The 13,515-nt window shown below is 47.7% G+C and overlaps 7 non-coding genes across 7 annotated transcripts; all 7 read left to right on the top strand.

Annotated features, from left to right (window-relative positions):
• The first annotated feature begins 5,028 nt into the window (after nucleotides 1-5,028).
• On the top strand, nucleotides 5,029-5,110 carry TRNAS-AGA (transfer RNA serine (anticodon AGA)). Its single transcript has one exon. It is a non-coding gene; the product is annotated as a tRNA-Ser (tRNA).
• A 332-nt stretch (nucleotides 5,111-5,442) lies between these two features.
• LOC114593104 (U6 spliceosomal RNA) lies at nucleotides 5,443-5,551 on the top strand. Its single transcript, XR_003705599.2, has one exon. It is a non-coding gene; the product is annotated as a U6 spliceosomal RNA (small nuclear RNA).
• Nucleotides 5,552-6,658: 1,107 nt separating this feature from the next.
• Nucleotides 6,659-6,740, top strand: TRNAS-UGA (transfer RNA serine (anticodon UGA)). The gene has a single exon. It is a non-coding gene; the product is annotated as a tRNA-Ser (tRNA).
• A 715-nt stretch (nucleotides 6,741-7,455) lies between these two features.
• TRNAS-UGA (transfer RNA serine (anticodon UGA)) lies at nucleotides 7,456-7,537 on the top strand. Its single transcript has one exon. It is a non-coding gene; the product is annotated as a tRNA-Ser (tRNA).
• Nucleotides 7,538-8,218: 681 nt separating this feature from the next.
• TRNAS-CGA (transfer RNA serine (anticodon CGA)) lies at nucleotides 8,219-8,300 on the top strand. Its single transcript has one exon. It is a non-coding gene; the product is annotated as a tRNA-Ser (tRNA).
• Nucleotides 8,301-11,519: 3,219 nt separating this feature from the next.
• Nucleotides 11,520-11,591, top strand: TRNAQ-CUG (transfer RNA glutamine (anticodon CUG)). Its single transcript has one exon. It is a non-coding gene; the product is annotated as a tRNA-Gln (tRNA).
• Nucleotides 11,592-12,094: 503 nt separating this feature from the next.
• On the top strand, nucleotides 12,095-12,166 carry TRNAQ-UUG (transfer RNA glutamine (anticodon UUG)). The gene has a single exon. It is a non-coding gene; the product is annotated as a tRNA-Gln (tRNA).
• The last annotated feature ends 1,349 nt before the right edge of the window (nucleotides 12,167-13,515 follow it).

Raw genomic sequence — 13,515 nt, 5'->3', positions numbered from 1 at the left:
CTACAAAGTGGCACATCTTTGTTAACAGGTCTACTACTACCATGATGGCTGTTTTCCCCTTGGACTTCGGCAGATCCGTCATAAAATCTATTGATACCGCTTCCCAAGGCCGTTCTGGTGTGGGTAATGGTTCTAATAACCCTGCCGGCGCCCGTCTTTCCCCTTTGGCTCGCTGACATTGGTCACACCCTCTTACATACTCCCTTACATCTTCCCTCACCTTGGGCCACCAGAATTCCCTGGTAACCAACCACATGGTCTTGTGTTGCCCAAAATGTCCCGCCGTGGGGCTATCGTGCAACTGCTTGAGTACTCTCCCCCTCAATTCACCTTCGGGTATATACAGTGCCCCTTTGTAATACAATGCCCCATTTCTTTCCTCAAAACCTTCGGGGCTCTCGCCCTCCCCCCTGAGTCCTCTGAGCTTATCCTGGGCATATTCATCATTTTCCGTTTCCTCTACCAGTTCTCGTTGCCCCACCAGCGCCGCCCCACACACCCAGCGGTCCTCAGGGATGACATGTCTCTCTTCAATCGCCCCCTCCCCCTCCCAATACTCTGGTTTGCGGGAGAGAGCGTCCGCCCTGACGTTTTCTGGACCTGGCACATAACAAATTTCAAAGTTGAATTTAGAGAATTCCTGTGCCCATCTCACTTGTCGTTGGTTGAGCACTCGAGCTGTTCTCCAATACTCTAAATTCTTGTGGTCGGTGCACACTTGCACCTTGTGTTGTGCCCCAATTAATAAATGTCTCCACCTCCGGAACGCTTCGTGAATGGCAAGTAGTTCCCTGTCATACACCGTGTAGTTCCTCTCGGATTTATTCAGCTTCCGCGAGAAGAAGGCACACGGTCTCCACTCTGACATACTCCTCCCCGGTTGAAGAAGTACCGCCCCTACCGCCCGGTCGGACGCATCGGTTTCCACTCTCATGGGTTTTCGTAAATCCACATGCAGAAGTTGTTCTTCCGAGGCGAAAGCCCTTTTCAGTTCTTCAAATGCTCGCTCCGCCTCCGCCGTCCAAACAAATTTCTTCTTGCTGCTGAGGCAGTCGGTGATGGGCGCCGTCAAGTGGGCAAAGTTCTTGATGAACTTCCGATAAAAGTTCCCAAACCCCAAGAATCTTTGCACATCCTTCTTGGTCTTCGGTGTCTTCCATTCCAGTACCGCTTGGACCTTGCCTGGATCCATGGCCAATCCCTTGTCTGACAAGCGGTACCCCAGGAATTCCACCTCCTTGGTATGAAACTGGCACTTCTCCAGTTTCACCCACAGCTGGTTGGCTTGCAGCCTGCCCAACACTTCTCGAACGTCCCTCACATGCTGCTCCTCATCCTCCGAATACACCAACACGTCGTCTAAAAAGGCCACACAGTTCTTGTAGAGCAAAGGCCCCAGAACGTGGTTAATAAACGCTTGAAAGCACGCGGAGCCTCCTTGTAGACCGAAGGGCATAACGAGGTATTCAAAGGCTCCCAAAGGGGTGAACATGGTGGTCTTCCATTCATCTCCCTTCCTTATGCGTATCAGATTGTACGCCCCCCGCAGGTCCAGCTTTGTAAAAATCTTTCCCTTCCTTACCCTGGTCAAAATGTCATCAATTCGGGGCATAGGGAAAGCCAGGGGTTCCGACACTGCATTCAAGGCCCTGAAGTCACACACAAGTCTCGGCTTATCTGTGTTTTTTTTGTCCACAAAAAACACTGGGCTGCCCCCCACCGCTCGGGACTCTCTGATGAAACCTCGCTTCAGGTTTTTGTCAATGAACTCCCTCAGCTCCTGCATCTCCCTGTCGGACATGGCGTACAGCTTGCCCACTGGGAGTTGGGCCCCAGGGAGTAGGTTGATTTGACAGTCAAAGGGTCTATGCGGCGGCAGTTTGTCTGCTTCCCTTTCGCTGAATACGTTGCTCAGATCTGCGTATTGCGGGGGCACCTTCCCTCTGCCCATTACTTCCATCCCGGCTAGGGTGACTCTGTCTCCGCCCTGAACCCTCCCCTGCTTGCAGTGTTCTAGGCAATGCGCTGACCCAAAGGAGACCACCCTCTGATGCCAGCCCACTAGCGGATCGTGTAGCGCCAGCCAGCTCATCCCCAAAATGATGGGAGCTCCTCCCAAGGTGGCCACATTAAACGCTATCCGTTCGGTGTGCCTTGCCACCCTCATTATCATCGGGACAGTCTGTTGGCTAACTTCTCCTCCCAACAGCTCTCTGCCATCAATCGTGGTCACCTGCAAGGGATTACTTAAAGGGATGGTCTGTATCTGGTGCTCAGCTGCAAACTCCTTACTCATAAAATTACAGGAGCTGCCTGAATCCAAAAGCGCCTTGACCTGTAGGGGGTGTCCATTTGGCAGCTCTAGTGACACTTCTATCACTAAAGCAGGTCTGGGTGGTTCTGGCGTGGGCACTTTCACTGCTCTTTGGCCTGGCTGCTGTGCCCCGACGGTGGCAGCCAGGCGTTGGCTTTTACTTGCTCCTTGTTTTCCTCCTCCCTTTCCCCCACAGCTCCTGCCATCCCTTGCCATTCCTTTCTTTGTGGGCAGACTCTGGCAAAGTGCCCTGGCTGTTGGCAGAGATAACATTTCTTGGCGCTCTTTCCCTCCTTCTTCCGCCCTTCACTGGGATTTGAAACTGCGCGCGCCCGCGCTGTTCCAACTTCCATCGGCTCTGCCGGCGGGAAAGGTGGCTCTGGAATGTCCGGAATGCGCAGTTCCCTCCAACGTTCTCCTTTCCCTTTTCTGCATCCTGAGCCCTCCTCTCCTCAAGCCTCGCCGTTTGCATGGCCAGCTGGATCTCCAACGCCCTGTACCTTTCTTCCAGGCTTGGACCTCCTCCAGCTGCTCCTGCTCCTCCGGTTCCGGCTGGGTCGCTCATGATGCCGCTGCTTGCACAAGCTGGCTTTCAGGGACTTTCGGATTGCTGTGGTGGGATGATGAGCTGCTTGTGCGTAAAATGCAAGTCCCTCAGAGTTTGATCAGGTTTTCAAACCTCTGCCTGTGACGGAGCCCCTCCGGCATGGCTGCGTCAATCGCTAGTAGTATCCGAAAGTGGTTGCTTTCGGAAACGTTTCCAACATAAAAGCTCTTTCACGGAAACACGTCTTCTGGACTCTCTGCGTGACAGTTTCCGGCGAGGCGTGGGTGTCCCTATAGGAGGTCCTGAGACCTCTCCACTGTTTTCGCTGGAAACGTCTCTGAGCCACCCCTCCGACTCACTTTCCCTGGAAGTTCCTGCTCGCCCCCTACTGGTTCCCTCTTCAGCTGCTCCGTCTCTTTCAACCTGAGGGAGCCTTTGCACCTCCTGTCCTTCCGATGGCAGTTCCCTGACATTTACCTATCCCTCTTCCAACTTAAAAACCCCAAGATTATTTCAATAGCTTCAAGTAGGGTTGATTCTGATAACTTGTAACTGTAAAGAATTATGGAAACACTGGGTAAGCAGGGAAGCATTCTTTGTTTTGAAATAGAGAAATCTGTACATCTCCAGGTTTTAGGGCAACCGGATGATTTTTGAAGCCCCAAATAGGGATGAGGGAGAATTCAATTTTGTTTGCAATTTAATGAGAAACTACCTAATCTGTAAGGATAAAATGGGAAGGGGGAGAACCATTTACACAACCTTGAGCTCCTTGGAGGAAAGGTGGGATACTAATGTAATAATAACTTAAATGGATAGTAAATACTTAAAAATGAGCATAGCAAGGTCAAAAACATGTTCGCTCATGTTTTGTGTTAGCCCGTGGTGCATTTAAAAAGAGGAGACTTTTTGTAAAGTTCAATTGTAGCAGAGCTGGGGTAATTATTAGAGGACAATGTTGGAAGGAAAAACAAGAGGTGGTCAGTTACAAGCATGGTTGCACTTGCACTGATTTTGGGCTTAGGTCTGTATATATAATAGTACACACTGTGCTACATCCTGGCCCAAGCCCTGCCTGCACTGCAGGAAAGCATGTTTGCAATGCCAGCAGAGCAAACACTATCTGTATAGTTGCAAGAGCAATGCCTGCGCAGGGGATAATATCATTGCATTTGTATTGGTTGTAGCGGGAGTGTGTGGAGGTTTTTAGATTGTTTGAGCAACAGGCATGCCTCACGTACTGCTTGAAGGAAACTGAGATGAATGCATCCATTCTGAAAACATAGTGTGTGCATGTGAACGAGGGGAGGGGGCCGAACTGAAAAATGGCTGCTGTTAGGCTTGCATTTGCTGTAGAACTTTCAGCTGTTGGGGCCCAAACAGTGCACATAATGGAGGTGTGCTTGTCTCCTCTTCCCTGTCCCAGTGTAGGAATGGGAGACAAGCCCTACAAGGCCTTCCCTGACTCCACTGCCTCTTCCTTTATTTCTTCTTGGCCCACCAGCTTAAATTTATAGCACATGTGCTCCCTTCAAAAAGAGAATCCACTTCCTCAAAACACCTTCCTAGGTGTACACAATAGGAAAAACATATGACGAATGCAATTAGGAATATTTGAAAAGGATATGTATTTGCATTTCCCAAATTTCTAGGTTTCAGATCAAGCAACCCTACCCAGAAGTGATATAAATAAAGTCCTTCTTTCAACTTTGTTCATTGATTTCTTGTCTACCTTTCTCCAAAGGTTGGAAATAATGATTACTTTTGTTAAAAAAAAAAAAAAGCTATAGCAGTGACAAAATATTAGGATTAAATTCCAAAATGGAACCATCCTTTCATGAGATTTGCATTCCAGTGTTACACAATCAGAGGGAGAAGTTGCCAGCATGAGACCCAGATGAGACAAAGACAAAGAAAGAGGGAGGTTGCTGGGGTGTGGTGCTGCCCAGTGTGGGTCCATTGCTCAATCGCTGTTACTGCTTTCCTCCTAACTTCAGGGTGAGATACGTTTGGGTAAGCACTTGTTTGGACCTTTCCAATAGATCATTTGAATCCTTCCTCTTTTTTTTGTGACCTAGCACTTGTGACATCCTTTAGGAAATGAACAAGAAACCTCAGAGTGGATAAGAAAGGCCCTGGAGCAGTAAGAAGCCCTATGGCTTCAGCAGACGAGGTGGCCGAGTGGTGAAGGCGATGGACTAGAAATCCATTGTGCTCTGCACGCGTGGGTTCGAATCCCACCCTCGTCGGCCTTTTGGTCTCCCATAGCAGATTCCTGGAGAACATAGCTGGCGCAGTACAGAGGCGTCAGATCCTACCCCATTCTCTACACTACAGTTCTGTGCCATATAAATTCCATCCATCATCCTTTGTTTCAGCTTGCTATCTGATGCCCTGCTGAGGGGTAGGGGTGGGGAATTATTGGCATGGTGTCCAGATGAAATAGATGAAGAGAGCAGCGACCTGAAAGAAACCTGGGGAAATGGGCCTTGGCTATAGTTGCTGCCCATTTTCCTCCTCATTGTGAGGTGAAATGTCCTTGGGTAGCTCCCCATTTAAACTCTCCCAAGAGGACTGGTGGTTGTGTGGAGTTCAGTGACAAAAAGGATGAAAATGGAATGAAATAGAGAAGATCAGCATGGCCCCTGCCGAAGGATGATACTGAACTTTTTGAAGTGTTCCATTTCCACACATTTTATCTTTCCATGAAGCTGTTTTGCCACTTGAGACAAAGCTTGTTGGGTGAAGGGGAGCTGAGAAAGCTGCTTCATGGTTTCTGCCTAAGCTGCCTAATAGGTGCTCATGGGGTCTGGAGTTTGTCTCTCCTGGTACTCCATGCTGCTAGGGAAAGGTGACCCTTTAGAAATTCCATAAACTTTGGGGGGAGAAAATGTTCCACAGCTTGGCCTATCCTATCACAAGTATTGTGATGCAGAACACAACCACTCTATCATCCTTCAGGTAATGAACAAGCAGGTGCTGGCTGGAATACGAAAGTCCTATAAGAGTGACAGGTCCTGCCACTATTACAGGTGAGGTGGCCAAGTGGTGATGGCTATGGACTAGAAATACATTGTATTCTGTATGTGTGGCTTCAAATCCCATCCTTATTGGCCTTTTGGCCTCACACAGCGGAGTCCTGGGGAAGAACAATGGCTGGCCCATTAGAAAGGCCTAGTCTCCAGCCTCATGCACTACAATTTTCTGCCATGCAAATCCACCACCCCCACGACAGGAGCGGGTGTAGGAACTGGTCAACAATAAATCACATAGATGTGATGTTAACTCTTTGTTAGAAGAAAGAAGGGGCCATGGACTGGCTGGACACAGAAGAATGCTGGGAGGCACCAGCTGGAGAATCCTCAAGGGAAGAAGGTTCAGAGCCAGGGTGGTGAGATGACAGTGAGTGGTCAGAGGGAGCAGACTGAGGAGAGGAGATGTCGGAAGCTGAAGAGGTAACAAGGTTTAGTGAGCAGGAAGAGTGTGTGGCAGAGAGCAGTCCAGAATCAGAGGCTGGAGAGGAGGGGGACAAGAGGCAGTGAGGCAGTTATGGGGACTGAAATTCCCCAACTCCCACAGTTCCCTAAGTCTGTTCCTCCCCTGGGCCCACAACACTGAAGGCACAACTCCCTGTTGACATTAGTTGTGCTTCTGGCCCAAGGGAAACCACTAATAGTGCACTCCCTGATTTTCTCGGTGATCACCTTGTGGTGTACAAGGCATACAATATTAGGGTGGTTCCTGTGCAAGGATGACAAAGAATATCCATATTTCTTTGAAGTCTCATTACAACGCACGATGAGGTGGCCGAGAGGTGAAGGCGATGGACTTGAAATCCATTGTGCTCTGCACGCGTGGGTTCGAATCCCACCCTCATCGGTCTTTTGGCTCTATAGAATAGACTTAGCCATCGGAGCACTGACACCTCCACTGCTGCTCTGTGCAGTGCACCTCTCCCCCATCATCCTTTGCTGTAACTTGTATTCCGATGTTATACTATCAAAGGAAGGAATTACTGGCATGTGGTCCAAATGAAACAAAGGCAATGGAAGAAGGGGTCTAATAGGAGCCTAGAGATGGGCCATATCCATAGTTGCTATCTACTTTCTTTCTGTTAGATGAAATACCCTTGAGTAACCTCCCATTTATGCCCTTCCTAGAGGGCTGCTTTCTGTGCTCACTTTGGTAATATACAGGAGTTGGAATGATACAGAGATTAACATGGCCTTGCACAAGGAAATCCATGAAACGTACCATATATATGTATGCGCATGTGCATATATAACCATTCTTTGAAATCTCACTGCAGGGTTGGGCAAACCTGCTGAGCAAATAGGAGCTTGTAAACCATTTTTCATGGCTGCTGTCATGAAGTGTTGGTCTGCTGTATTGGATTCGAGTACCCTGGGGCACCAGTTGTCTAAGGTGGCCAAGTGGTGAAGGCAATCAACTAGAAATCCTTTGCGCTCTCTCTGATTGCATAGGTTCAAATTCCACCCTCATGGTGTTTTGCTGCTGACGAGGGAGGGCTGATAGCCTGCATGTCTGGGACTCCTGGTCCAGCATGGCCTGTTTGGAAGTCATGAAAAGCATGGACGAGGTGGCTGAAAGGTGAAGGCGATGGACTTGAAATCCATTGTACTGTGGACGTGTGGGTTCGAATCCCACCCTTGTTGGTCTTCTGGCATCACATACTAGATTTTTGTTGGTTATGTGTGGGGAAGGGGAGGGAGAGATTTGGGAGAGGTCAGGGTGTAGGCTGTCCATGGTTGTTGTTCCCTTTCCTCATCAAAAGGTGAAATTTCTTTTGGTGATTGCCCTACCCGAGAAGGCTTGTTCTTGGGTGGACTTCAGTGACACTAAAACTGAAAGAACACACAGAAAATGAGCATGGTCCCTGCACAAGTACAGAGAAAGTTGTGCACCACTTCGTCATCTGCTGCTCCCCATTTCTGCAAGTCCTCGCCCAAAACATCCTATCTGAAACTCATGAAAAGCTGCTGGTGTGGATGAGATGGCTGAGAGGTAAAGGTGATGGACTAGAAATCCATTGTGCTCTGCACGCATGGGTTCGAATCCCTCCCTAATCAGACTTTTGGTCTTATATAACAGATTCCTAAGGGACAGCTCCCGAACCACTTCACTGCTGCAAAGAGGTCCTGCCATTGGGCAGACAGAGGTGGCTGTGAGGTGAATGCCAAGGACTAGAAATCCATTATGCTCTGAGCAAGTTGGTTCAAATCCCAACCTTGTGTTTTTACTGGCAAGGAGGAAGGACTAATTGTCTGTTGCCCCTTCTTTCTGGAAGCCCCTGCCCAACATGGCCTATTGGGGAGTTGTGAAAAGCCACCAGTGTGGACAAGGTGGCTGAGAGGTGAAGGCGATGGACTCGAAATCCATTGTGCTGTGCACGCATGGGTTCGAATCCCATCCTTGTCGACCTTTTGGTTTCACATAAGAGATTCCCGGGTGAGAACTTGACTGGCACATCATGGAGGCCTTGTCCGTGGTCCTGCACTGTACTCCTCTGTGCTGTGCATGCCCCACTTCATCATCCATCAGAGGAAGGAGTTACAAGTGCAGGGCCCAGATGAAAAAATGATGCAGTCGAGAGCCTGGTGTGAGACAGGGGCAGTCCCCCTCCACAGTTTCTATTTCCCATTCCTTCTCACTGAAAGGGGGAGATATTTGGGTACTTGCTTATTTACGGTAAACTCTTCCAAGGAGCCTTGTTTCTTATATTAAAGGTAAAGGGACCCCTGACCATTAGGTCCAGTTGCGGATGACTGGGGTTGCAGCACTCATCTTGCTTTACTGGCCGAGGGTGCCGGTGTACAACTTCTGGGTCATGTGGCCAGCATGACTTATATTAATTAATATTTATTATATTATATTATATTATATTATATTATATTATATTATATTATATTATATTATATTATAATATTATATTATATTATATTATATTTTCTTATATTTTCTTATATTAGAGGGCACACAAATTTGTGAAGTGTTTCATATATTTAAAAACTTATTTTGCTGCTTTGCTGCTAACTGGAAAACATCAGCTGAGGGATAAAGAGCTTATTCAGAGAGCTTATTTGTGCCTGGAACCTCTCTGGTGTGTCTCAGGTCTGGAATAGAGTCCTCTAGGGCTCCTTGCTGTCAGAAAGCAGGATGTTGTTCCTTAAAATCTGTCGCGTTCTGGGAAAGTGTTTCACAAATTGATCTATCACAGATAGATCAATACAATACAATAGATACACTGTCCTGCTTTGTTATGTGCTCCAAAATCCTTTAGGAAACACAAATACCCCCACGGGTAATGGACTCAATTTGATCCTGATATCGTGGCTGGCTGTGGTTATGATGTAGACGAGCAATGAAGGCAAGGGATTGGAAATACACTGGCCTCCGAAAAGTGGGTTCCAGTTTCACCCTTGTTTGTGTTTTTATTACTGAGAAGGGACTACGAGTCATCTGCTGCTCCACATGTCTAGAACTCCTGTCCAGCATGGACTGTTTGGGAAACATGAAAAGCTGTTCTTGGTGTGGCCAAGAGAAGAATGTGATGGAACTGAAATCCGTTGTGCTCTGCATGTGTGGGTTTGAATCCCGTCCGTTGCCTTTTTGGCTTCATACGAGAGTTGTGGGGAGGAACTTGGCCTGCACAGCACAGAGTGGCCACCTTCTGTGTACCTTTGCTATGGATTTGTATTCTGATGCCATGTAATCATGAGGCCCACATGAAGCAAAGATGAAGGTAAGGGGCAACTGGTGCTATTTGCCTTTCTCTTCACCGTAATGGTAATATCCTTGGTCACCCACCCATATAAACCTTCCCAAGAGAGCTTCATTTTGTGTCTGTGTATGCAGAAACAGGAGCATGCCAATTTAGGGGGCGGGGAGGAACACAATTCCCCTCCCCTTATAAATTACATGGTTGGAATAAATCACAGGAAGGGTTGCTGCGTGGAAGGACTGTGACGTCAGGGACACTCAAAGCAAATTCCTGTCCTTAGCACCTGCTCAGAGGACACCCTGTTCTTTAGTTTTAAGTGTTTGCACCTAGATCCAGATGGTGGTTCTGGGGGTTCCAGGAAAACGCAACTCAGGTCCTGCAACCCTGAAGCCTGCCCTCCCCTGCCCTGTTCAGTTTTCCTGTTTTGGGGACACCAGTTGCAAAGGAGGGTGGGTTTTGTCTTCTGAAATTCTTTGAAACTCCCTTTTGTGACATGGAGCAGTCTTCCTTGTAAGTAAGGTTAAAAAAAAAAAAAGGACCCCTGGACGGTTAAGTGGTTAAGTCCAGTCAAAGGCGACTATGGGATTGCGTCACTCATCTCGCTTTGCAGGCCGAGGGAGTCAGCGTTTGTCCAGACAGCTTTCCAGGACAAGTGGCCAGCATGACTAAACTGCTTCTGGAGCAACGTGACAGAAGCCAGAGCGAACAGAAATGCCATTTACCTTCCCACCACAGCAGTACCTATTTACTGTATTTTTCCGTGTATAATTCCCTAAATTTTTGAAGTTTAAAATAAGGGGTCATCTTACACACAGATAGTGCATTTTCTTTATTTTCGGTTTAAAAAAATAGGGGGCGTCTTATACATGAAAAAAATACAGTATCTACTTGTATTTGTGTGCTTTCCAACTGCTAGGTTGGCAGGAGCTGGGACAGAGCAATGGGCGCTCACCCTGTAGCTGGGATTCGAACCACAGACCTTCTGACCAGCAAGCCCAGAAAACAGGCTGGAGTCCAGTGCTTCTCAGAGTCACAATGGGTTACCACCTTCCCTCCTGATGGGCATTAATGGAGGCTAGCATATAATTAAGAAGGCCTCAGTGCACGAAGAGCTTTTGCAGTAATAAATATGTAATATCGAGAGTCTTTCTCATGCTAGGAGGCTGCTCTTTTTTCTTCTGCAGCAAAGGGGAGGGAGAGAAAGCCTCCCTCTCTCTCTCTCTCTGGAGGTGTTCCCCCTCTTTTCTATATACTGTAGTCTTTTCCTTTATAACCTGTGGCCCTTTTAGGAATTGAAGCCTGCCAGTCCCGTTTGGGCGGGAAGATTCCGCCGGCTCCTCCCTCAGCGCGAGGTCTCCTTCGCCTCAAAATGGCCGCCGCTCTAATACGCCTGTTTCAAAGACGGCGGTGTCCGTTCCTGCTCCCTGACGGAGCTCCGGGCTTAGAAGGTTGCCTGAAAGGTCGCCCCTTTCGGGCAAAACACAATTTTCAAATAAGTTTTTCCTCTCTCCCAGCGAAACGAGGCGCTCCTCTTGTTTTACACCCCGCCTACCCTTATCCAAATAACGGCGCCTTTTCCTGCCCAATATATATATCGATTCTGTGTATCCCCTTATCTGGGCAGGAAGCCCCGTGGAAACACCGTGAGGAGGCTCACTTCCGAGGAGACGGTGAATTAAGTGGATAAGAGATAAATGGACGCTAATCTGCTAACATGTTTTTTTTTTTCGGGGGGGGGGGCATAAATCAAGACTATTCGCCGCCGCCGCGGGTTTAAAATGATCCAAGTTATTCTGGTACTGGAGCTTTGTTGCCCCCCCCCCCCTCCTTGCAGAAAGTAAGACTTATTCCGTTAAGAGAGGGTCTTGGTAGGCTAGTGTGAATAAGTATTGAACGAGCGCCAATTCGGGACGACTGGTTCCATGGTGTAATGGTTAGCACTCTGGACTCTGAATCCAGCGATCCGAGTTCAAATCTCGGTGGAACCTGTGGACCTCCTAGATTTTTATTTTTTTTTTGCTGCGGTGGGTGGCAGAGACTCAAAGGTTTCTTAAATAAATAAAAAATATGGAAAACATTTGGGGGGGGGAGGGGGAACGAGGAAGAAAGGGGAATGCGCCATTATTTTCTCTTTATGTTGAGGCTTATGCTTTTACATAATGGTAACGTTTTGCTGGGGGTGAGGGGCTTAAAACGTCTATAATTTCAGAATGTATGATTATCCATTTTAGATAGATAGATAGATAGATAGATAGATAGATAGATTTTTGTCGTGCGACGTATGAAAAGGTGGTGTTGGCTAATCGGAAGCTTGTCGGTCTTACAAAAGGACATTTAAGAGCTATCGGATGACAGGTTCACAGTCGTCCCCACCATACAATAATATATATATAATAATTACGAAGCGGAAATCTATACGCATTAATGTGAACCTAAGAGAACCGTGGGAACGTGCTAGTAGAGAACTTTTCAGCCAGCAGGGCTGCCGTGTGGTTCTATGGTGTAATGGTTAGCACTCTGGACTTTGAATCCAGCGATCCGAGTTCAAATCTCGGTAGAACCTGTGTGTGTGTCTCAGGTGACATTTTAGAGACGTTTAGCTTTTTTATATATTTTTAAAATTTCCCCCTCCCTCCCCTTATTTCCCCCCCTCTTTGCTTCTCTATTGAAAAAATAATATTTGGAGTGGTTGAAAGGTGCAGTTTGTTTTGAGGAATGGGGGTGGGGGAAACCACGTTATTCTGGTAGGATTTAAAAGAACTAGTCGCCGGTTTTGATTAAATGCGCTTTCCCTTACCTTGAGTAAAAATAAAATATACAAAAATCTGCGCTGTCAGACAGAAAATGAGTGTCTCCAGGGAGCATACTGCCCGCCCCGTATTTCGTCAGGAGTGCATGGATGGGTAGAAGCAGAAAGATGGACTCCTAAGGCAAAACAAAATTAATGCCTTTGCGAAACCATTCCTCTTTTTTTGCTTCCTGCCCAATCAATCCAAAGAGGCGTAGTTTCCTTTGACAGGACGCTTCTAACGCGCCCCCTAACCCATGGATTTGCGCCCCCTAACCCGTGGATTTGCCCTAACCCCAGATGTTGCGCCCGGTGCGGCCGGCCCCCCCTGCACCCCCCACGCTACGCCACTGGGTTGCGCTCCTTCTGAGGCAGCAGGTACCGGTACTTGATCTGGGAGTTTAAAACCTGAAATCCTGCTCCACCACACAGTCGATTTGTGGGGATTTTAGTTTTTAGCTTTTTAAACAAAGGTCACATGCATTGTGCTGGGTCAAACCTATATCTTGACATGCTCTTGGGCACTATGAGAATCTGCAGTGTCAGCAGAGCTCTTATAATGTTGATCCACATAAGGCAGGGGAGTGAGATGGAGGAAGAGCGCTGCATCCTCTGAGTGTCTCACGTGTATTCAAAAGTTATAAGAATTGTCCCCAAAGGAGGTGGCAACATTAGCACCAGCCCAATTGGCCTGACTGGTGTCTTTTAGTACAATTTAGCCCTTTCAAATGAGTTAGCTGTGGTGCCCTCCAGAAAATGTTGGACTACAATTCCCATCATCCTTGATCATTGGCTATAGTGGCTGGGGCTGATGGGAGTTTGAGTCCAACATTTTCTGGTGGGCACTCTGCTACCCCTGTGGCTTACAATGGAATCCTAGACACATTTGCTGAATTTAATGGTACTTAGTACTCCCAGGTCCAGTGTTGGAGCCTTAGTGCCTCTGTAAGTGAAAGAAGCTCTTAAGCGAGGAGGAGCTGAGGAATGAGGCAGCCTAGATGTAACAAGCGATGGGTTGGTCCCACCATTTGTAGCCTTGCACAGGCAATAAATTTTGGGGCACCATGAAAGAGAGCAAACTGTCAATCAGTTTGGATGCTGAGAGAAGCCTGACTGAAAACACT

Source organism: Podarcis muralis, chromosome 2 (assembly GCF_964188315.1).
Source record: "Podarcis muralis chromosome 2, rPodMur119.hap1.1, whole genome shotgun sequence".
Lineage (NCBI taxonomy): Eukaryota > Metazoa > Chordata > Lepidosauria > Squamata > Lacertidae > Podarcis > Podarcis muralis.
This window is presented reverse-complemented; position numbering and strand designations above follow the sequence as displayed.